Below are 25,270 nucleotides of genomic sequence, written 5' to 3' on the forward strand. Positions count from 1 at the left end.
AAAGGGTATGAAAAGTATATAATATACATGGAGCAGTTGACTGGAAATATTTATTTGGTTATCTTACCATGAATGCTGAAGTCTAATTTACTTGATCTAATTTACTTACTTAAACAGAGACACATTCCTAATAGATATCTTCTGTAAAACAATGGTATTACTTAGCAAATAGGGTCAGATTTTAACATGTCGTGGATCACACGTGTGTTCTCTCTTGATTATGATATTCCTCTCCAGCCCTCTCCTTTCTCAAGTAGCTACTTATTCTGACCCATAGTGAAGATTCTTGACCAACTATATACTTTAGTTGATGATGGTTTTCTATATGCAGAGACGTAGATTCATCTGGTGCTTTGTATTCTTCGTATTTTTCTTTGCAGAGTAAACTCTGTCCCTTCAAGTTGAATTTTATATCTTTGAGTGTTAAAAAGATTTAGCTAGACAATTACACTGTAACTATTTTAAGGCATGCAGATTTTTCTAAAAAATTAAAAATCCATTACATTTATTCCATAGACATATATAATATCTAATAATTTATTAGTCTTATTAAAGAATAATTATGGGATCAAATATTATAATGGAAGTCTCCAGAGAGTAAAGAAAACAAAAGAAATGAGCTTCTAAACTGTGAGACCCTAAAAACCAACCAGATGGAAAAGAAATTTCTGGGTAAGTGGATGGAGGCAGATAGTGACTTCAGGCAAAGTAGTAGCCTACAGTTACAGGCACATGGCCAGAAAAGCTTTGGAGGGAATTGTGATCTTCCAGAGACAGAGTTTTTAAAAGATTTATTTATTTGATAGGCAGAGTGACAGAGAGATGAAGGGACAAAGACAGAGTGATCCTCCATCTGCTAGTTCATGTCCCAAATGACTATAACAACTGTCGCTTGGCCAGGCTGAAGCCAGGAACTCTATTTGGATCCCTCACATGAGTGACAAGAGCATCAGAAGGTAAGTGCATCAGAAGTGGAACAGTCAGAACTCAAACCAGCACTCTGATATGAGAGAACAGTGGCTTAGCCTACTTCATCATAATGCCTGGTTCTGAGAGATGTCTTATGACCAAATAGTTCATAACTGAATAATGTACCTGCTTAATCCATCCTTTGCTTCAAAAAAGATATTTTTCCTGTTGTTATTTTCTCTGCAACCTATCCTCCTCCAAGTAGGTGTCTCCATTATACCACTAGATGGAGATGGATATATGTGTGTGTGTGTGTAAAGAGAGAGAGAATTTGTCATGAGAAAAAATAGGATTTCCCTCCAGAATGCCTTTGGTCTGGTTTGGTTTAGGAAAACTAGAGAACAATCTCTGTCATCTTGAATGCTACTTGAATACCAAGTAGCATTGTCCATAGTATAACAGTTAATTTGAGCCAGTGCCGCGGCTCACTAGGCTAATCCTCCACCTGCGGCGTCGGCACACTGGGTTCTAGTCCCGGTCGGGGTGCCGGATTCTGTCCTGGTTGCCCCTCTTCCAGGCCAGCTCTCTGCTGTGGCCCTGGAGTGCAGTGGAGGATGGCCCAAGTGCTTGGGCCCTGCACCCCATGAGATACCAGGAGAAGCACCTGGCTCCTGCCTTCGGATCAGCATGGTGCACAGGCCACAGCGGCCATTGGAGGGTGAACCAACGGCAAAGGAAGACCTTTCTCTCTGTCTGTCTCTCTCTCTCTCTCACAGTCTACTCTGCCTGTTAAAAAAAAAGAAACAGTTAATTTGAAAATTTTCTTCAAAAATAATTTATTTATCATGGCTATATATAAAGCTGATTTTTGGAGGGCATTTTGAGATTAAATGATTGTTTACAGCCCTTATCTCTACAATTGAGGTACATTTTTTCTTCATAGTATATTTGAACCCTTTACTTAGTGTAGGGTTAACTTTATATGTTTAAAGTATACTGAAAATAGATCTTTGTAAAAATTAAGAGTGAGAATAGGAGAGGGAGGAGGAAGAAGGGTTAGAACATGGGAGGAAGGAAGAGTAGGGAATGGGGCCGGCACCGTGGCTCACTTGGTTAATCCTCCGCCTGTGGCGCTGGCATCCCATATGGGGACCGGGTTCTAGTCCCAGTTGCTCCTCTTCCAGTCCAGCTCTCTGCTGCTGTGGCCCGGGAGGGCAGTGGGGGATGGCCCAGGTGCTTAAGCCCTGCACCTGCATGTGAGACCAGAAGAACCACCTGGCTCCTGGCTTCGGATCGGCACAGCGTTGGCCGTGGCGGCCATTTGGGTAGTAAACCAACGGAAAAGGAAGACCTTTCTCTCTGTCTCTCTCTCTCTCTCACTCTCTGTCAAATAAATTTTAAAAAAGGAAGAGTAGGGTAGGAAGTATCACTATGTTCTTAAATTTGTTTATATGAAATACATGAAACCTATAAATCTTAAATAATTTATTAAAAATCTCAATATCTGAACACTGAGAGATTCTCTAAAGTATCATTATTTAAACCTTATTGATCAGCTATTATGTTAATAATAGCTGAGAAGCCCAATGCTAGAAACAAAGCAAGATGATGTAATTGGTATTACACTAACTACAAAAGAAAAGAAAAACAGATTTCCAGATTGCTAACAACCACAATGGGCTCAAAAAGCCACTCAGCAATAGCATCCAGGAAGAAGGGAACTATGGTACTGTAAGGTAGGAAGAAGGAGGAGATGAATTAAATAAAGCAGCAAAGTGAAGAAGACAGAAAATCGTAGTTATTAGAAAACAGAAATGTAAAAGTTAGAAAAAGCAAATCATAGGTCCTTTACTAATGATGGGACCATAAGGGATGGGAACTGGAGGAAATTAAACAAGTTCCAGCCCAAGAGGGACATAGCGCCGTGCAGTGCACGTGCACCATGCCAAAAATACAGCCCAAGTGAGTGGTGGGGTTGAGGAGGTAATGGTTCAGAATGGGATTTATGGTGGTATTAGGAGGGAGGCAGCACTTCACCTCTCTGCCCATAGAGACTCCAGCTGGGCCTAAGAATTCAATGGACACAAACAGATTAATGGGAAGAAACTATGAACATTTCATTTTGTAATTTTTATTTGTATATAGGAACCTTCATAAGGAAAATGAAGACCTATAGAAAGAGTCAGAGTTGAAACTTACATTCTAGGTTGGACAAAGAGTAGTAAGTTGCAGAAACAGCACAAGGCATAGGGGCGGGTGTTGTGGTACAGTGGGTTTTAAGCTACCCATGTCAGAGTGCCAGTTCTAGTCCCAGCTGCTCCACTTCTAATCCAGCTTCCTGCTAATGCATCCAGAAAGGCAGCATAAGATGGCTCAATGTTTCCACCCCTGCCACCCACTGGCTTTGGCCTGGCCCTGTCCCTGTTATTGCATCAATTTGGAGAGTCAACCAATGGATGGAGGATATCTCTCTTTCTCTCTCTTCCTGTATGTGTGTGTGTGTGTGTGTGTGTGTGTGTGATTCTGTCTTTTAAGTAAATAAATCTTTTAAAAAGCCAATGCAAGGCAAAAGGGTTTGGATAGGGGGCAGTTATTTGTGGCCAAGTGACTAGAAAGATAACGGTTAACATGGAATGGCTGGATTGACTGCCCATTTCTAGTGGGAAGAACTTTGTTTCTTTCCCTTCCTACAGGGAGAGTATCTTTTGCATGGGAGTTTTGTCTCTGCTTTCTGGAAGAAAAAAGAAAGTCAGGGTGGCACCCTGGTGTAGCAGGTAAAGCTGCTGCCTGCAGTGCTGGCATCTCATATGGGCACTGGTTTGAGTCCCGGCTGCTCCACTTCCAATCCAGCTCTCTGTTATAGCCTGGGAAAGCAGTAGAAGATGGCCCAAGCCCTTGGGCCCCTGCACCCACATGGGAGACCCAGAAAAAGCTTCTGGCTCCTGGATTCAGATCTGCACAGCTACAGTCATTGCGGTTAATTGGAGATTGAACCAGTGGATGGAAGACTTCTGTCTCTCTCTGCCTCTCTTTGTGTAACTCTGATTTTCAAATAAATAAATATTTTTTAAAAAAGGAAAGTCCAAGTGCACTTCTTGCATCTGCTGTTTTCCAAGTGCCTTGACTTTCAAATAATCAATATGCAATATGCCAAAGCAACACATTTTGGGATAATATATTTTGACACCCTGCAATAGATTAGAATTAAATAAAAAGGCTTACTTCAGAAATCTCTAGGTTATTAAATGTTAATACAGTGTAACAACTCAATAATAAAAGTCAAATACAAGTATATGAATATAGCCAGTGTTTAATGGGTATAATTAACATATTGTAGCTTTAGAAAAAGGGCACAGACCTTAACATTCTCTAGAAGTAGAATTCCCCCACTGCCTCAATAGCCATGTCTTTAAAATGTAGACCTATAAAATTCACAGATGTTTGATTTAAGATGCTCCTACGTGACATAGATAAAGCCCTTGAGTCTTCAAAGACTGCACACTTATCTGGAGTTCTAGAAAGATTATATTGAATGTTGATGTCCTGAGTCAATGAGCCCCAAGGCTCATATGTGGTAACCTCTGACCTGGATGGATTAATGTTTCAGAAACTTTGTCAGAGGCTTGGTTGTTATGGGTTCTAGTCTATATTATAGGGTTTGGTCAATTCTCTCTTCTAGCATCATGTGTATTTCCTTTTTCTTTATTCTTTTTTCTAACCCTCTGCATTTACAGGAGAGATTTGTAACTAAAAGATAGCCATTTTGACAGGATTGCTACATGGGTCAGCAGAGATTGGTTTCAGTTGTCAATTTGAGATTTTTAGTGTATTGCTTCCATCCACCATATTCTCATCTTTGACATTAAGTTTTTGATGGACCAGTGTTTTCCCATCACAACCATCCAACCAAAAGAAGGAATTGGTAGCCAGTTCTGTGATGAATAAACAGTATGTAAATGCCACAGAAAATTGCACATTAGTCTTTGATCTCAAGCAATAAGACAGTCATGAAAGAAACTATATACTGGCTTTTGTGGAGTAAAGAAAAGAAACTATCTGCTCTTATTTCATTTGTAACACCAGTTGGCTCCCCAAGAGGTCCCAGACACAATTAAGCTCATCAAAGAATCGAGAAGAAAGAAGATGCGCCTACACCTTAAGATGTTTTCCTAGTATTTCTTTGGGTAACAACCAAAGGCTAATGGTTCAACAGTTTCTAAAAACACAATTTCTTAGGTGTTTTGACTGCCAGACATGAAGATTTCTGTAGTGTATAGACTGCAAAGTATTTAATATGTATTTGAGGACAACCTCAAGGATACATCCTCAGATTCATCAGAAAGCATGCATAATATGCAATCACATCTATTCACGCAACACACTCAAGGTATGGAAAAGGTGGACATAAAGAAACTAGGGAATTCCAGATGTGCACTGTCAGCTGGGCACCACTTATTTTGGTCAAGCCCCATCTAACAATAAAACAAGGAGTAATACCAACAGTCATAATACTATGATAGATAAAGTATATTGAGCATTCATGATGTGCCAGGCAGAATACTGACAACTTTATATCATTATAATTTAGTCACAATATTTTAGTCCTTACAACCTTAAAGGCAGGTGTTATTGTATAGGAAAATTGAGGCTTGGAAGGACTAAACAATGTGGCCCCTCAACAATAAGGGACCTAGCCAGGTGAAGCCAGGGCTGATGGACTCCTAAGGTCAGATTATTTGCCATCAGGATCCAAAGCATTGACACAACAGCATGTACCAGGCAGTTTTCCAGAGCATTTAAAATGGATCTTATAATGAAAAAGTCACAAAGGACATAGCATATGCCTAACTAGTAAAAATACCTCACCCATATTTTCTTTTATATTAATTACTTCTCCAAGTAGATGAGGGTAAGAATTTGCACTGATTATTTTGAAACAATGCAGATAAAGAAGTGCTAAGATCCATGCTAAATAATTTCAACAAGGGTTGGGGCCAGCATTGTGGCACAGCAGGTTAAGCTGCCACCTGCAATGCTGATATCCAATATGAGAGCTCATTCAAATCCTGGCTACTCCAGTTCTGATCCAGCTCCCTACTAATGTGCCTGGGAAGGCAGTGGAAGATGGATCAAGTGCTTGGGCCCCTATCATCCATATATGAGACCCAGATGGACTTTCAGGCTCCTGGTTTCAGCCTGGCTCAGCAGCCATTTGGGGAGTGAAGAAGGTGATGGAAGATCTCTCTATGTCACTATAATAATAAATCCTTAATAATTTCAACAATCTCCTCATTCCTTATACTATACTTATTCATTTCTGAAAATGGGTCTGCATTCAGTTCAATTGTTTTGAATCTGAGCTATGACCACTCATATTTATGACTCTGGAACAAAATATAAAACTACAAACATGATGCTCAATGGTTTTTACTTTTTTAAAGTAAAGAACTCTGATTTTTTCTTAAAAGAGTAGGAACTAACTGCAACACTTAAATATCTCCTGGATATAGATGAAGACTTAGCTACCACCTATTCATTTAATGGGATTACATCCTCATTTAATGAGAAATATGGAATTGGTTCCAGCAGATTGCTCACATTACAACTGAAGTCACAGGACTCAGGACTCAGGCCATTCAAAATCCAGAGTGCAGATTACCCTTTGGGATGTTGTCCAGTGCGCTCATAAATTACAGTAAAATTATTTTAAGGGTATGAGGCTATGAGTTTTTCTTACAGAGTCAACTGTAAGAAATTAATTCTGCTATGATTTTTGAAGTCTCAGCAGAATCATGAAATAATGACCTTGTTAATAAGAAAAAATATGTGTGTCTCTATGTGCTTGCTGGAAAGGTTTCATGTGCTATTTAATGGCTAAATTAATGATTGGGATGAATGAAAGAAAAGAAGCGATGATTCTTCTCCAACTACTGCTATAAAGGAGTTACTTGACATTTCTACCTCTTTAAGCATTTATATATATATATATATATATATATATCCTGATGCAGTAGGTCTAAGACCCCGCAACTTACATCTCAAATCTCCTTCAGTGTTCTGAATTAGAGGCCGAAAGAAAGCACTTTCGCTAATATAACTCAGAAACAGAAAGGGCTTGTGACTGGCAATTAAAATACCATGCTACTAATTTGTTAATAAATATAATCTATAATTTTTACATACACACAAATAATGTATTCACATATATATGTATGTTTATTGTATATTTGTGTATATATTTTATGGATATTCCAACCTTATTCCAAAAAGAACTTAAAATTTTTAGCAGAATATTATGTATAATACCAAGTTAAAAAAGACAAATGAGGTTAAAAATGCAGAAGAAATACGCAATTAAAACAACGTAATTCAGGACTAAGGGGACTTGCGCTGCTTGAAGGATAGAATGGCACACTTCGCAGAGCAGTCAGGGTCAGAGGTGGCATTTGCATTTACTTTGAGACTGCAGCCTTGCCTTTTGCAGGTTACTCCCCATTGCTTACCGTTTGTCAAGGCTTTTCTTTTCCCCTTCTGTGTTCTTTGAGCCAGCAATATATATATAAAGGATAAAATATTTTTATTGCCACTGACTCTTTCCAGAAAGCTCTCTCTTGCCCAGTCCATTCTTCTCAATATCATCACTTCAAAAGAATCAAGCTCTCCAGCTGCCATGTAAGCGCAAAGCTGTGAATGACTAAAGATCTTCCCAGCACTAAGAAGCAGCTGTAACTGTCTGGAGATGTTAATAAGGGAGCAGGAATCCCCAAGGAAGATGTGTTTACCTGGGAACGCCAAGCTCCAGAAACTGAGGCCATCCTTACAGCTCATGGGAGTGGGTGCTGTGTGAAAAAATGAGTGGGGGTCCAGGAGAAGCTTGGGGAGGAGGGAACAGGTAATGCAAAGCCTTTTCAACTCGAATATACAAACTGAAGGGCTCAAATTGTGGTCACTGGTTCAGCTTTTGTGCATAACCTGCTTTCAGGATGAAATGGGACACTCGTGGGTCCCTCTAGACCAGATTTCCTTTCACTGTTCCCACTCAGCAGCCCTGGAGGCCCTAGGCAGCTGCCTTTTCCAAACACACCCCTGCATCCACCGCCTACTTTGATAGAGGGAAGTGGAAAGTGAGAATTCTCTCTGGGCTCCTATTCATGTCCAACTGGTCAGACTACTAAAGGGAAGGTTTTTGTTTTGTTTTGTTTTAAACCAGATCCCCAGTCCCTATACTGAGCAGTCTAGTAGAAGGAAAACCCCACTGATTCACCAATGTCCAAGCATGAGGTAGAGCAGGAGCTAGCCCAGTTCCACAGGACCTTCTATTGGAAGCCATAACCAAGACTGTAATTCTCTGAACATGGGATCCCCAGGGCCTAGTTAGTAACTACTGTAAGGCAAATGGTAGATGGGGTTCTGATACTGAACACTATAACCAATGAAAAACTGAAAACTTTTAAGGCATTAGGACATAGGAAATTCTGAAAACGTTACTCTGTGGAACTATTTCATTATCAAAGGGAAAGAAAAACATTAAATTTCTTTAAAACATAATTAAGAAAACTAACAAAATGTGGGATACAAGAGAGATCAATAACTTTCAAAGCAACGAGAATGTGAAGTATTCAGATCCAGTTTCAGAAGGGTGCGAAGGTGTATACTTGTGTCCAGGAAACCAGCTGAGGACTGAGATGAGCCTGAACTTGGGATTTGTATCTCCTCTGCTACTCACTAGTTCTAACCATGAGTGATTTTACTATTCAAGGACTCGACTTCCTCTTCCTTAAACTGAAAGATAGTTGTTCAGAGCATTGGATATGAAAATGTAGGTTACAAAGCCCAGAAAAATTCTTGGCACCCAGCTGTTTCTCAGCTCAGAAGACTCTGGAATAGACAATGCTGGGTTAGAGGTAGCCTGGTGGGACACTTGGTGCCATGTCAGATAATGCCATGATGCTGTGGCATTAGCCTAACCTGAACCTGCAAAACTGTAGGCTGCTTTTATGAACTCTAGCCCCTTTAAGGGAAGAGGGGGTCCAAGGATTTGACAGTGAAATCACTTAGACTTAACAATGGAAGGGATGGAGCATACATTCAACAATGGAAGGTATTAGGAGTTGCTAGGTTGATGCTGAAACCCAGGGCCCTTTATTCTGCTTAGTATGTCAACAATTTCATGCTTAGCTCCCTTGAGTACATCTCAAGATTAGTCAGCAGTGAGCTGCATTAGCAACTCCCAAGCAAGTAGGGCTTCTACAGTTTGCCTTAGTATGACAATGCCTTTCTAGTTTCCTGGTTAGATAAAGTATGGTGGTGACAACCATAAGTTTCAGAGTCAGATACACCCAAGTGTAATAATGTAAAGTTGGTTGAACTGTTAAACCTAAAATATTTTCATATGAAAGCAGGAATAATAACAGAACCTACTTTGTAGCATTATGGTAAGAATTAAGTAGAATAATAAATTTTAGTTGCTGGCACTAACCTGACATATGGTGATTAGTCAAAGTATTTTAACTATATTAAAATTAGAGATCAAGGGCTATGGAAATGGAATCACTTGGTGTGAGCAAACATAGAAAAAATGTAATAGATTTTTTTTTCTGAAATTGGCTGCAATGTTAAATAACTACAAAGGCTGATTATAACTTACATAAAATTCAGCATTAATATATAATAATTATTTTCATTTTATTAAATTTTCAAAATGAGGGACAAAACTTCAGATTTCTATGCCAGGAGTATTCAAAAGTTCATGGACACTGAGAATTGTGAAAATGCTATGCATAGATTTGAAAGTTTTCCTGCACCAAAATAAACATCTTTTAATTCTATTTGCCAGGAACTTTTTGAAATATGCTTATAATCTTGAATTTTGATTTTATTTAATTGGGGACTTATTTGTATTCTGATGCAAGACAGTGCATAGGAATTCTCTCCTAATGAATAAATAAAAAGATTTAGTAATAGGAAGCCACAACATCAACTTGGATTATAAACAGCAACAGGCAGAAGCTCTATCACTTTCATATCTTGGTGCATGATAAAATCTGTTATTTGATAATATAGTCAAAGTCAAAACAGCATTAACTGTTAGGTTAATGGAACGGACAACAGGAATCACCTAATACCCATGTACTGCTAAGTGCTCTCTGCTAATCACCTGTCATGTATTCATAGTATTCCGAAGAATATGATGGAAAAAAATTGATCATCCCACAATGATGTCAGGGCCATCACTGATATTAGAAGCTAACAGGATGCCAAAGGCCAAGAAGGACTGGCTTTGTGATGGTGACCAATATGAAATGCTAGAAGGCTCCGGCTGTCATCTCCTCTGTGGCCGGCCAAATGCAGGAGGACATACAGCCTTGGGTGTCAAACAGTGGGCCAGGTCAGACAGCACAGCAAACGCCATTCCCACGGAGAGATTTCTTGGCTCTTTTAGAAAGGCCTAAGTGGCATCCTTAAGTGGACTGCTGCAGCTTTTAGTGTTAAGTTGGTAAGAGGATGCTCAAAAGGGCTTTCCTATTGTTAAAAATGCCATAAGAAATTCTTGTTTAAAAACGTTTGTCTTGGGGCCAGCACTGTGGTGTAGCAGGTAAAGCCATCATCTATAGAGCCGGCATCCCATCGAGATCCAGCCACTCCACTTCCTATCCAGCTCTCTGCTATGGCCTGGGAAAGCAGTGTAAGATGGTCCAAGGCCTTGGGCCCCTGCTCTCACGTGGAAGACCCAGAAAAAGCTCCTGGCTCCTGGCTTCAGATCAGCTCAGCTCCAGCCTTTGCGGCCATCTGGAGAGTAAACCAGCTGATAGAAGATCTCTCTCTGCCTCTGCCTCTCTGTAACGCTTATTTATTTATTTATTTATTTATTTATTTATTTATTTATTACATGAAAGGCAATCCTTTAAAAAAAAGTTTGTTTTTTTGCCGGCCAGGAAGATGTTAGATCATTGTCATCTGAGAAAAGCAGCTGGTAAATAAGTAGTCAAATACTGGTCCCTGCTTTACTTCTGATCCCCTAAAATGTGGGAGGACCACATTGCTGTGTTTACCAAAACTGGTTAATTCGTGTTCTCACCAGAAACTATGACATAGCCTCACAGCTCATCTTCTATCAAAAGAAATGGCCCAAGCCACAGTTCTGGCAATCTGTCCCTGTCTTTCACTTGCTCCAAGGTATCCCTCCACCTGAGATGAGCCCCCATAGTCACCACCAAAGGGTTTCCCACCTGTTTTTGGCCTGGAGAGTGGTGGTTGTAGCCTTTTTCCCCTAAATGAAGAAATCTGTTAACACCAAGATTTATCAAGTTCATTTACCTGAATCCTATCAGGTAATCCTATTGAGAACAACAGATGATTATTAGCTCAGTTATCATCATGTGATAGAGAGCCCTACATTTTATGAAGACTGACACAGCACAGGCCTCTGCTGGAACCTTCGCTTAGTACACGTGCACTTCTGAGTTCAGAATGAACCAGCTCTTCTTGACAATATGTTTTGGTTGTAACAAACTAAGGAAAACACAAGTAGTATTTCTGAGAGTAAAAGAATATACAGAACTCTGATTGGATTGTGAATAGTAACACCCTGTTTAGAGACATTCTTTAGCTATGACCTATACATGAACAAAATGTACATTCTTTCGGTCTAAATTTTTATGCACAGAACACTGTTTGAAGGAAAAAGAAAAGACCCAGACATTTGGCGTTCCTCTTGGGGAATGGTATGGTTCCCATTGGCCAAAACCAAGGCTGGACACGTAGTGTCCAGAAAGTGCAGAGCTGCAAGTGATCCTCCGGGTTAGCCAGAGGCTCGGGTTACTGGGAAGGTGCCACTGATAGCAAGCAGGGTGCAGGAATGGGTGTGAGGAGAGCGGTGTGCATTTGTAATCACCACTATGAGGGAACTACAGGGAACCAGGGAAGCCACAGCTGCATACTGTGTATTTCTTCCCAGGAGTATCTCCCACTTCCTCGCCTTCTTTACACCTAAATTGCAGTAAGCTGTGGAAATCCTGTCCCACTAGCCTCCATAGAACTGCACGGATGAAGACGGTGGGCAGGTGGAGCATAGTCCTCTCTGTGGTTCCATTTGTTATCACAGCAGAGGCGAGAGTCCCCCTGGCTTACACATCTGCTACTCGTTTCCTCACAACTTTTAAGTTTCCAAAATCTGTTGTTTCTACATCAGAAACATCTTTCAAAGCCATCTTATTTTTTCCATCTCAAATTACACTTTCTTATTTCAGTTACCCTCATGTCTCAGGTGCATTATTATAAAATGCCCCTCATTCGGATGCTGTTGTTTCTCTCTTACAGCTCCTCTTCCACACTGCCACTAACATTGGATTCCTAAAGCAATGGTCATATTCCTCTTTACATATATTCCCTGTTGTCTCAGAGCTTCTGATTTCAGTATAGGATGTGATCTTAGAAATTATGCCAGGACAAATCCAATTAATTCTGAGCAACAGCTATTACTGAGAACACTACTAAACTTCTTTCCTAGGCAAAGGGATACAGAATTGACATGACCTTTCTCTAATAATATAGCTAACAATTCTAATCTAGGAGAAACAAAGAAAATGGGAGCTTTGCTTCTGTAACATACTTTATATAATTACAAAAGGATAAATTAAATAAATCCTCCATAAGAAACAAATACACTGGCATTCTCCATATTTCCTATTTCATAAAGTTTTTAAAAAATATTTATTTTATTGATTTCAGAGACAGAGTTAGAGACAGAGAGAGGTCTTCCATTCGCTGGTTCACTCCAGCAATGGCTGGAGCTCTGCTGATCCGAAGCAAGGAGCCAGGAGCCTCCTCTGGGTCTCCCACGCGGCTGCAGGGTCCTAAGCACTGGGCCATCCTCTACTGCTATCCCAGGCCATAGCAGAGAGCTGGATTGGAAGAGGAACAGCTGGGACAAGAACCGGCGCCCATATGGGATGCAGGCACTTCAGGCCAGGGCATTAATCCACAGCACCACAGCGCTGGCCATCATATAGTTTTACGTAAAAAAAAAAGAAAAAGGAAACACTAATATGAAAGACTCACCAGCACCCATCAAGTTCCAGGCCAATGTTTCTTGCAAATAGAACCAATTCTCCTATAGTAATTATACACCCTGCCGTTCCACCAGCTCTTCCAGGTCACTAGCTGTTCTACTAGAACTCTTTTTTTCCATTATTTGCTAAGAACACAGGGGAAAGAGAAAGAAGGGGTGAAGACAAAGTGATCACTCAAGCAATTCAGCCCCCAGAAGATTTGTTAAGTAGTAAAATCTTATCTTCACACCCCCTTATTTTAAAAAATGTATTTATTTGAGAGGCAGAGATAGAGTTAGCAACACACAGATAGAGCCCCATCCACTGATTCCCACCCCCATGGATCTGAACCGGGCCAGGGCCAAAGCTGGCAGTGTGGAACACAACCCAGGTCTTCCACATGGGTGACAGGAGCTCAGGTCCTTGAAGCATTATCACTGCCTCCCAGGGTGCATGCTAGAAGGAAGCTAGTATCTCCAATATACTCACTGCGTTACCTTATAGCTGATCTAAAACATCATTCAATTCTTCTGTAAATATACTCTGATTCTGGAAAAGATAAGAACTTTTAAAACAGAAACACAGCAGACTTCTTAGACTTTTAAGTTTTCTATTACTTTTACAAACATTACCAAATCTTAGTGGTTCTTGAGGTGTCTATGGCTGTTAAAGTCAGAAATTGGAAATGAAAGGGTCTAAAAGTAAGAGGTCAGTTGGGCTTTGTTTTTTGATTTTTTTTTTCTTTTAAGGCCCATTGAGGAATCCAGTTCTTGCCTAACATCTGGAGAGTTTGAATTCACATGATGATCTCAGAGTCTCTTCAGTTCTGTTTTGTGTTTTGGTACTTAAAAAAAAAAATCAATACACAAAACCTACACAGTATAATTGATTAAGTTTATTTTAACCACTGGGATTTTTCCTCTTGCAATGTTTCTCCTGAAAAAAATATGGTAGTTGGAGCTATTAAAGCAGCCACATGCAGGCTTTTGCCTGCATAGTTATTTAACACTTTGCTTTGATCTCCTTTTCCCCAATAAACTGATAGTTGGGTCAAGATTCTAGATCAGGTCCAGACTATGTTTTTGGCAAAGATCTCTTGATGTGCTATATTCAATTTCAGCTTTACTCTTTACGTCCTTCTCTCCCAGTCAGAACCTTTCTCCCTGAGAACATTAAGTCCTGGCAACTCTTGTGGCATAATACAGATGGCTTAAAGGCTCAAGTACGGCGCTTCCACGAAAACTTTTGACTTTGGCCTTGCTCTGTGCACTGGCACCGTCAAGAGAGCCAGAGGTATCAGTCACCAAGTAAACAGAGTGACTACTGATCTAGATTTACAGCCATGACAGTTCAGGAAGGACTTGCCCAGTGACTGCACAGAATCAGCCAAAGTTTGAGGAATGTTTTTAGGTCCAAAGATAACTCATTTGTTACCTTTTTCAGAGAAACATCGAGTAAGACCACATTCATCACAAATTTAGGCCACATTGGGATATCAGAAACAGAGAGCATGGTCTCGTCAGAGAGAAAAAAAATACAAAAATTAAGGATAAAATAATCCTTGGTCAATGTTTACTCATTTGTCTCTGTCCAAGTTCTTACTGTCAGACAATGATGCTCAAGAATGGAATAAAATAGATGACAATAAAATAGAAAAAATGTGCTCACAGCAGTCTGAGAAAACTAGGACAATATGTATTTCCTCCTTGCTGATAAAAAAAAAATAGACATAAGACAGAACTGGATAGCCCTATACTTCAGTAGAAACATTGGATTATGTGTCCTAGATTCAACGGCAAGCTTTATGACTAACTAGCTATATGATCTGGGGCAAACCTCTAAATGTTCTAGATTACTGATGATCTTTAAAATGCAGATGTGGACTAGGTAATCCCTAGACCCCCTTCACAGGATGCTTTTGTGGAATGTGTCATTTCTAATGCTAAATACAGAATAAATGTGTATGAATCCATTGTTCTCAAGTAGTTCATAGAATTTTAGTGATTAGCAGATTAAATAATATGACTTTACACAGAAATTCAATAAGGTATCTGATGATGGCAAACATGCAACCTTCCCAAAGTCTCTACCCTAAAAGTAGGCTAGAAAACACACAAAAATATCTTAAGACAGGCATCTTGTTCCTTTGACCAACTCCTGCTCCTTTCTTTTCCTTCCTTTACCCTGCAGGCTGTGGGCATACCTGCCACAACTCTGGTATAAACAGGGCTACAAAGCATTGTCAGTACACTTATATTTGAACAAAATGTTCTCCATTTTCTCAAGCACTGGTCAAACTATTAATACCTATTCTCATATTTGGTGACTACCAATTTGTGAGAAAAGAATGGAAATGGTAATATTCCATTTAAGCCAAAGTCTTTTTTAATCCTGGAGAGGCACCGAAAATATAAATGTTTACAACCTTTCCAATCAACTCAATAAAATAGGTTGGCATCTGGTGGTAAAATGAGGAGTTAACTGGTATTGGTGGTACTCATTCTTCAATTTGGGCAGTGCAGGTGCAATAGGATAAGAGCTCAGGAAGATAGGCTGTTACAAATAAACCTCCTCAGTGACAAAATCTACACAATGGGTAGATGGACCATTAGGTAGGTGGATCAGTAAGAAAGTCAAATTCGATGTATTTATTTTAAAATAATCACTTGGAGCTGACATAAATAGGCTCCCTCCATTTCATGGTACAGTACATGCATTGTACTCCATGTGAATAAAGATCAGATGGTTATTGAAAACATGTGAATCCTTCACAATGTGGTTAGAGTAACATATGGTTTCAATAACCAAGCAGTATTTGTTTAACATACAGAGACTTTATTATTAAATGTGGTATGATTATTTAATTTAAATGTCAAATATTGAAACCAGCCTGGCTAAAGATTAACAGCTAATATCTACTTAATGTTAAATATTCAGCAAATGTGCTTTAATGTGGAATTACTACTTAACTACTTCAGTCCTGGAGCTTTTCTTTCAATTTGCCTTATTATCCCACAATCCCTATGTGTTAAAACCTTAGAATCACAAAGCTTTATCACTCCAAAGCTCCAACGTCCTTATAAAGCTTCAATCTTAAAAAATTCAATCTGTGCCTCCTTCCTTATCTATCTATTGAGGAAAAGCAGGGCAAGAGAGCTAAGAGAACGTTCTAGAGTTTCCATTAACAGCTTTCTCCTTGGGAGTTTAGCACTTTTGTTTTTCTCATACCACATTGTTTTTCTCATGGAAGGATTACATGGAGATCAGTAGCAGAGATTATGTCTACCTATTCTAGCCTCCGGACCATAGCAGGATCAGCACAGATAATTTTTTTACTTCCTTAAAATACCCCCTTGATCCCCCCAAATTCTTTGATATGGCTTCAACAGCTCTCTGCCGGCTGAATGTATGGAATAAATTCCACACTGCAGACTTCACGAAGAAGAAAGTTCCTGCTACAGTACTTTGATATCTGTAAGAACAATGGAACTGAACCCAGCTATCTCACAGAGGAAGAATGACTGCCAAGACCTGAAGCCCAAAGTGAGGAGCCAGATCAAGACAGGGGAAGTACTGAGTTGCAAAACCAACAGCACCCGGAAATCAAGTAGGGGAACTTTTATGTGCTGGGTATGACAGTGATCTGGGTGGATCCAACCTGGGGTGGATGGGCCCACTTACAATTGAACTTGAATGCATATCTGAACAATGAGATAACTACTCTGCAAACCTGGATCTCCCAACTGTTCCTGTATTCTTACCTTCTTTGCTAAATTGGCTGTAGGAATGAGGCTGATTTAAATATTTTTGGAGTGAGCAACCAAAACGGTGATATACACATTGTTCATCAAGATGCATACAGGAAATATCAAGTAACTGGGCAGAGTTTGCCTAGAGAAATCAATAGGTAAGGGTGTGTGCGTGCGTGTGTGTGTGTGTATGTGTGTGTAGGGGAGGAGGTAGGAAGGGAATGGAAGAGATGGCAGGAAGGGGGTTGCTGTTTCAGAACTATATTCACAGGTTTCCTCTGCAGTGTGGAAGTCAAGGCAGGCTATTTCTATGTGGCCCCAACTAAAGAATTAGTCCTAACAATCAGAAAAAGAGGAGCAATGATTTCTTCTGATAATCAGAAAAACATTTATCGGGGCTTGTGCTGTGGCACAGTGGGTAAAGCCACCGCCTGTAGTACCACCATCCCTCATGGGTGCTGGTTCGAGTCCCAGCTGCTCCACTTCTGATCAGCTCTCTGCTATGGCCTGGGAAATCAGTAGGAAATGGCCCAAGTTCTTGGGCCCCTGCACCCTCGTGGGAGACCTGGAGGAGGCTCCTGGCTCCTGGCTCCTGGCTCCTGGTTTTGGATTGGCACAGCTCCAGCTGTTGCAGCCAATTGGAGAGTGAAGCGAATGGAAGACCTCTCTCTCTCTCTCTCTCTCTCTCTCTCTGCCTCTCCTTCTCTCTCTGTGTAACTCTGACTTTCAAATAAATAATTAAAAAAAAAAAAAGAAATACATTTATAACCACCAGAGTTGCCCAGTGGTAGAGTGAGGGGTCAGTGAGAGCTCCGAGCTCCTGGCCTTTGAGAATGTTGGAGTTAGGAGGGACTAAACTGCCCAGGTCAGCTGTTCAGTGACGTGGCCTATGATGTCTTGTGTACAGCTGCACAAACCTGGCATTCGTTTTCCGTGAAGAAACTCTCACTGCAGATTTCTTAGGTGTGATTTTCTTGGTCAAGAGGAGTAAAGCCATGAGGAATGTAAGATACAGAGAAAATTGAGAGGAGATCCTGAGAAAGAAAAGTTGATGGAGAACAAGTAAATAAATAGTAGGCTGGGTTACCAAGGTGGATAAACAAAGCACTGTCCCTAGGTTGATATGTGAAAACAAAGAGCCAGGAGAAAGTACATTGGGTCAGGGCATTAACTGAAGGTAGAGACAGTTAACTGATAGTTTTCACTTCTTTCCTAGTGTGATGCTATTTTCTGAGGAAGCAAAAATTAGATAATTTTTTTTATTTTCAAGGGAATCAGAGATCAAGGTCTGACAAGAAAAATCTACTAATAAGCAAAAAACCTGTTCAATGTCATCACCTATAAGCTTGGGATGAGAAGTCTCATTTGTATGGGTTAGGTAGAACAATAAGTAAGAAAGTACTTTCTAAAAAATAAATCTTTATTAAATGGCTTTCAGAATGGGTCATATTGCAAACCCAGATGTATGCTATATGTAAAAGATAAATTCAAACTAAAAGATTTCTCAAGATAGTGGTATCCCACAAAGTGACTTTAGAGGCATGATGTCTGCACTTACGTCAAGAGCTTCTAGCCTTGTGCCTGTAGTCTTTCTTCAAACTTAGATAGGAAGATCTTGCTTTATATGAGAGAGCAGAAGATGTTCTTCTGAACATTATTATGTACCAACAGAATATATATGACAGTGATTTTAAGAGTCATCACATGGCCGGCGCTGTGGCTCACTAGGCTAATCCTCCGCCTTTCGGCGCCGGCACACCGGGTTCTAGTCCCGGTCGGGGTGCCGGATTCTGTCCCGGTTGCCCCTCTTCCAGGCCAGCTCTCTGCTGTGGCCAGGGAGTGCAGTGGAGGATGGCCCAAGTCCTTGGGCCCTGCACCCCATGGGAGACCAGGGGAAGTACCTGGCTCCTGCCATCAGATCAGCGCGGTGCGCCGGCCGCAGCGCGCCAGCTGCGGCGGCCATTGGAGGGTGAACCAATGGCAAAGGAAGACCTTTCTCTCTGTCTCTCTCTCTCACTGTCCACTCTGCCTGTCAAAAAAAAAAAAAAAAAAAAAAGAGTCATCACATGAAACACTAACATCTCACGGTGTGGGTTTCAGAAATTTACCCAATTATTCAGAATGACTTATTTACCAATGAATTTTATTAACTGATTACTACTAGAACCCTCTTGCATAGTTTGACAGGGCATTTCAGAATGACCATTTGTGGCAATAAATAATTGAAATAAAAAAGTGAAAACTGAGTTGAGGCATCCTTGCAGGTGGAGATGTATTAAACAGAGCCAAACTATACCTGCTCACAGCTCTACCCCTGACTCTGCACTTCCAAGGCTTGATCCTCACACTTCATTCTACTCTATGTACTTGCAACCTTGTATGTTGTGTCATTTCTACCTTGTATTATTTCAGGCATGAAACTTAGAGTATGCATTTTACCAAAACCTCATATAACCTTCCATGAGTTTAATGACTTTAATGAGGAGTTGGATTCTCTGGCCATAGCAACACAGGCCTTTCACCAGGGCTGGAACCTGACGGCAGCCACTTAAAAGTCTGTTGTCTGCCATACTTGGAGACTCAAAATCTATCTCCAGAATGCCCTCCATAGCCCAGGAAGAAATTGGTAGAAATTCTGGACAACTAACAATCTAATGTGTTAAGATGAGACCACCCTATCTCTAAGAATGTTCATCCTTCATTACATTATGAGGTAAGACATAAAATTTTAAGTTGGAAAAAAAAGCCAATTAGTATTTTTGAGATACCGTATTCTATACTTCATCTTAGCCAAAAGGCTGAGAAGCAATGAGATACTATATTTTAATTTACATTATAGTTGAAGGCTTAAAGACTCAACTAAATTAAGAGTTCAAATAAAAATACACAGGCCATAGTTCAGGAAAATAGACAAGGGCTATAAATAATAACCAAATAAAAAGATGAAGAACCCAACTTTTAATGTGTAGAGAAGTCAGATCATTATGGCCAATGTTCTGTGTTCATTTTATGAACATTATGTACATATTATGAATAAAAGTTGAACAAATTAGGAATAGTTGTCAATAAAAATCATAGTTAATTCTTACTGAGCACTTGCTGTGTCCCAGACAGTGTTCTATATGTTCTCATGCATGTTATCACATTTAATTTTTCAAAGTTTTATTTATTTAAAAGGCAGAGTTACAGATAGAGAGGAGAGAGAGAAGAGAAGAGAGAAAGATTCCATCCACTGGTTCACTTCTCAAATGGCCACAATGGTTGGGGCTAGGCCAGGCCAAAGCTAGCACCAGGAGCTTCATCCAGATCTCCCACTTGGGTTCGTGGTATAAAGCACTTAAGTTGCTGCTTTTCCTAGGCCATTAGCAGGAAGCTGGGTCAAAAGTGGAGCAGCTGAGGGGCAGATGATGTGGCACAGTGGGTTAAACCTCCACCTACGGTGCCTGCATCCCATATGGGCATTGGTTAGAGTCCCGGCTGCTCCCCTTCTTATCCAGCTCTCTGCTGTGGCCTAGGAAAGCAGTAGAAGATGGCCCAAGACCTTGGGCCCCTGAACCCACATGGGAGACCTGAAGAGGCTGCTGGCTCCTGGCTTTGGCCTGGTCCAGCCACCGCCGTTGTGGCCATTTGGGAAGTGAGCCAACAAATGGAAGACCTCTCTGTCTCTGACTGTCTCTCTGTAACTGACTTTCAAATAAATACTAAATAAATCTTTAAAAAAAAGAACCATCTGGGACTCAAACTTGCACCCTTATGAAATAATTGCTAGAATTTAGGTAATTCCCCATAGTCACAGCACTAGGAAATGGCACAGCTAAGATTCAAATCCAAATAGTCCAACATCAGAGTCAAATATTTGCCCACTATATGACCTGTGGAACATGATGGACATGATGGACAGAGAGTACACAGACAGACATAGGAAAATGAGGGTAAAACATCACCAAATGCTAAGTGACCATTTTTGGACACAAATTGTGAACTCCAGGTAAACAAATTTGTCTTCAGATGGACAGTTTTCTTTTTCTGTAAGATTTATTTTATTTATTTGAAAGACAGAGTTACAGAGAGAGGTAGAGTCATACAGAGAGAAGTCTTCCATCTGCTGGTTCATTCCCCAAAGGGATGCAACAGTCAGAGCTGAGCTGATCTGAAGCCAGGAGTCTGGTGCTTCCTCCAGGTCCCTCACATGGGTGCAGGGGTCCAAGGACCTGGGCCACCCTCCTCTGCTTTCCCAGGTGCAATAGTAGGGAGCTGGGTCAGAAGTGGAACAGCTGGGACTTGAACCAGCACCCACATGGGATGCTGGTGCTGAAGAATGGGGCTTTAACCTACTGCACCACAGTGCTGGCCCACAGATGGGGAATTTTCTAACATAACTGTGTAAAGACAGAATTGATAACCAGCATGAGCTCTCCATCCTACACAGAGGAAGGTCAGGAAGAGAGTTGATAACTTTGTCAAATCAGGCCACACTTCCATGTTGCTAGCAATGGTCCTAAGAATATCAGCAGAAATCATGGAGAAGGAACTCCCACCCATTCTAGGGATTTCAGAGGAAATTTTTTGTAATACTTTCATAAAATATCATATGGATTAGAATTTGTAATTCTCTTATAATTTCTTTTTATTTGTGGTTATAGATGCCACACAATTTAGCAGGAGTGCCCTTAACCTCTTCTACCAGTTGCACCACCATTGCGGCTGTTAGAGATGTTTGTTGAAACAGCAAACACTAGACTGCCAAGTCTCACTGATCAGGAAGTGCATTGCCTCTGCATTGGCTGTCAGTGTAACTTTATTTCTAATATGCTATGATGGCAGGAGGCAGTTAAATGAAAACCAGACCTGCTGACTCCTCATCAAGGAAGCAGCTCGTGCTGAGAGTGAAGGCTCCTTTGCGTCTGCTGGGTTTATACACCTCTCCTCCTGACTCAAGGCTCAGAGATCAGCCTCCAAATGTGGTAAAAGACAACAGCACTGTCTTGACTGCTTGATATCCCAGGATGGAGCATTAATTTGTGCTTTCAAGTTCATAGAATTTTATGTCTATTGTCCCCATGTCACTCACCAGCCACCATCCCCAAACACAGGGAGGGATTACTCAATACCTTTCCTTTCTTCAGCACATACGGCACTGTACATTTTATTAACAAGGAAGAAAAACTGCTTTCCCCAGCATCAAGGTGATCTTACTGGATTATTCAAACAGCTCCTGCCCTAATCTCCCCCCCCATATCATTTTTCTGTACAGATTTCTAAAATAATAAACTCTCAAGATTGAGTTACAATATTCTCTATTTTAGGGGGTAGGTTCACATATAATTCCATTATGGAAAGAACTTAAATTAGAGGCTCTGAGCATTTCATCTTCTCTCCCAAATCCAAACTAAAATTCAGAAGATGCTGCCCACTTGACCTCCCTCATCTACCTTGCATGTCCCATATATGCTCAGGCCAGTCACTGATGGAAGGCAGTTCACTCTGAAAAACCAACAAGCACTATTTTCTTCTATCCCTCCCATGAGGCTCCACTGTTTTGATGGGATTTGAGTCACACAAGCTTTAGCACCTCGGGAAATTGTCTTGTGACAAGAATAACCAAGAACAGAATCATATATATGAGAACAAAATAATAAAGAACAAAATCATATCTATGATAGGAACAGTTGAAGGAATTGAGAGTGTTTTTTAGAGACCAGAAATTCTGAAGTGTCAGAATAGAGGAGTTCACACATTAAAGAGTCATTTGCTAGGTCTCTGGAAGTCATGATTAAACCAACGCATAGAAGTTTCAGGTAGAAGGAATATAAATCGTGGCTTTACAGGAAAAATCAAACACAGCATTGCAACAGTTTGAGATGTTGAAAGACAATCAATTGCCTAAGAAGGCAGGGTACTTTATGTCCCTGCTGGACAGTTCTCAAGCAGATAAAGGAGAATTATAAGTGGAGTATGTTGAGCTTGGAACCCATACATCAGATAAGGACTTGAGAGGACAATCACAAGGTATCCAGCTACCCTGGAATTCCATGACTTTACATCTGTGAGAATTTCACAAGAGCATTTATGGGTATAGATCCAAGAGCTAGGAAGATAGAACACCTGGCCACTGAGACTATTAGAACTGGAAATGAAGGCGAGAGGAGAAGGTGTGCATAAGTACCTTCTGCAACTGGCATCCGTCGGTTGTGGAGGACACAGCTTCCAAATTCTAATCAATAGACTCACCTAGGTGTGCCAAGTGCCTACCATGTGCCCAGCAGTGCATTAACTGTGAGATGTGAGATGTGCTGTACTGAGCATGGCTTCCACCACAGTCTTCAGCCCTTACTATGGACTTTAAAAATGAGTAGTTAGGAGAACATGTAAATTTTGGTTAAACACACACACAATGAACAGAGACAAGGTAACCCTATTTATTTGGGGGATAGATTAAGGGATATTTTTCTCTACAAGTAACACTTTATTTCAGTTTGGTAGGATAAATTAATAGTAAGCAAAGAGCAGGCATTTAGTGCAGGGGAAAAGACCATGTCAGAGTATCTGGGTTGGTCTTACCTCTGCTCTCCATTTAGCTTCCTGTGAATATACAACCCTGAGAGGTAGCAGATGATAAATCAAGTACATGGGTCCCTGCCACACATGTAGGAGACCCAGATGGAGTTCCAGCCTCCTGGTTTCAGTCTGGCCCACTCCATCTGTTGCAGTAATATGGGGAGTGAACCAGTGTATGTAAAATTTCTCTGTCATACTCTCTTTCAAATAAAGTGAAAATAAATAAAAATTTAAAGTTCAGGCAAGGTTATGGGAGGGATATTTTTGGGTGCATAAACAATATATCAGAAGTTCCTGAATCAAAAATAGGTTAGAGGTTAAGAAACAGATAGCACGTACACATGGCTAGAGCATTTTAAGAAAAGGTTAGAATAGCAGGAAGTGAAAAGAGTGAGGACTAGATGGCACAGATCACATGGGCCATGTTAAAGTTTTTAAAGTTCTATTCCAAATGCAATGGTAAGACTTTGGAAGATTTTATTGCAGAGTATAGAATTAGATGACTGAGCAGGGAATGAATTGGTGAAAGACAAAGTGGATGCAAGGGGTCCAGTTGGGTGGTTTTGGCAGGAATCTACAGCAGACATGATGATGGTTTGGACAATGGTATTGGCAATGGGCAGGACATACACAAAAGCTATTTTGGAATATCAGTGATATAATCAATTGATAAATCATGTGAGAGGTTAAAGTGGGCAAAGAAATGGGCAAAAACCAGAAGGTGAACAGTTTAGGGAAGAACGTAAGATTAGTTTTCAATGTATTAGTTTTAAAGTATGCAAGTAGGGAAGGTAAAGAGGCTAGAAGAATATAAAGAAAAGTCAACAGCAAAGATTCAGGAGCCAACAGCATGGAAATAGCATTTAAAGCCACACTAGTCAATAGGAGTACCTAGGAGGAAAACATTAGGGGTGTTGAGCTCTAGGTTATCCTGACATTGAGAGAAGAGAGACAGGAGTCTGGGGGCAGGGGCGAGGTAGCCTGAGAAGAAAGAGTGAGAGGAGAGGAGAAAAAGAGGGGAACTTGGTGCCTCAGAAGCCAGAGGAGCAGGGGAGCTTTAAAATAAATAGCAGAACTAATCTATGCTCTAGACCAAATGAGCCTAACAGATAATTACAGAACATTCCATCCCACAGCTGTAGAATACGCATTCTTTTCATCAACACATGGAACATTTTCTAGGATAGACCATATACCAGGCCATAAAACAATTCAACAAGTTTTTAAAAATGAAACCATATTGTATTTTATTCTGACCACAACGGAATAAAGCTGGACATGAAAAAAAGAAGCTCCAGAAATCTTACATGTACATGGAGGCTGAACAACATGATCCTGGATGGATAGTTTGTCATTTAAGAAATCAAAAGGGGAATTTAAAACTTTATTGAAATGAAAGAAAATGAGAACATAATTTATCAGAACTTATGGGATACAGCAATGGCAGTGTTGAGAGAAAAGTATATAACATCAAAAATGGAAATTAATCAAATAACCTAACAATGTATTTCAAGGACCTAGGAAAGCAAGAACAAACAAAACTTGAAGTCATATAAAGAGATTTGATGAAGATTAATGAAAGACAACATAAAAGTCTTTTAAAAATACAAAAAAAATGAATGGAATAAAAAGAGCTGTTTCTTGAAAAGCTCAACAAAATTAGCAATTAGCCAGACTACCAAAGAAAAAAGGGAGAAGACTAAAATCAATAAAATCAGATGTTAAAGAAGAGTATGTTACAACTTATACCACAGAAATACAGGAAGCACTAGGAACTACTTTGAACAACTATGTACCAACAAATTGGAAAACCTAGAAAAAAACTGCATAGATTTTTGGAAACAGATAGCGTATCAAAATTGAATCATGCATACACAGAAAACTTGAACTGACTAGTAACTAAGAATGAGCTTTAATCAGTAGTAGTTTCTCAACAAAGAAAAGCCCAGGACCAGATGGATTCACTGCTGTATTCTACAAAACTTCTAAGTGACTATGAACACA

The sequence above is a fragment of the Oryctolagus cuniculus genome, chromosome 12 (assembly GCF_964237555.1).
Source record: "Oryctolagus cuniculus chromosome 12, mOryCun1.1, whole genome shotgun sequence".
Taxonomy (NCBI): domain Eukaryota; kingdom Metazoa; phylum Chordata; class Mammalia; order Lagomorpha; family Leporidae; genus Oryctolagus; species Oryctolagus cuniculus.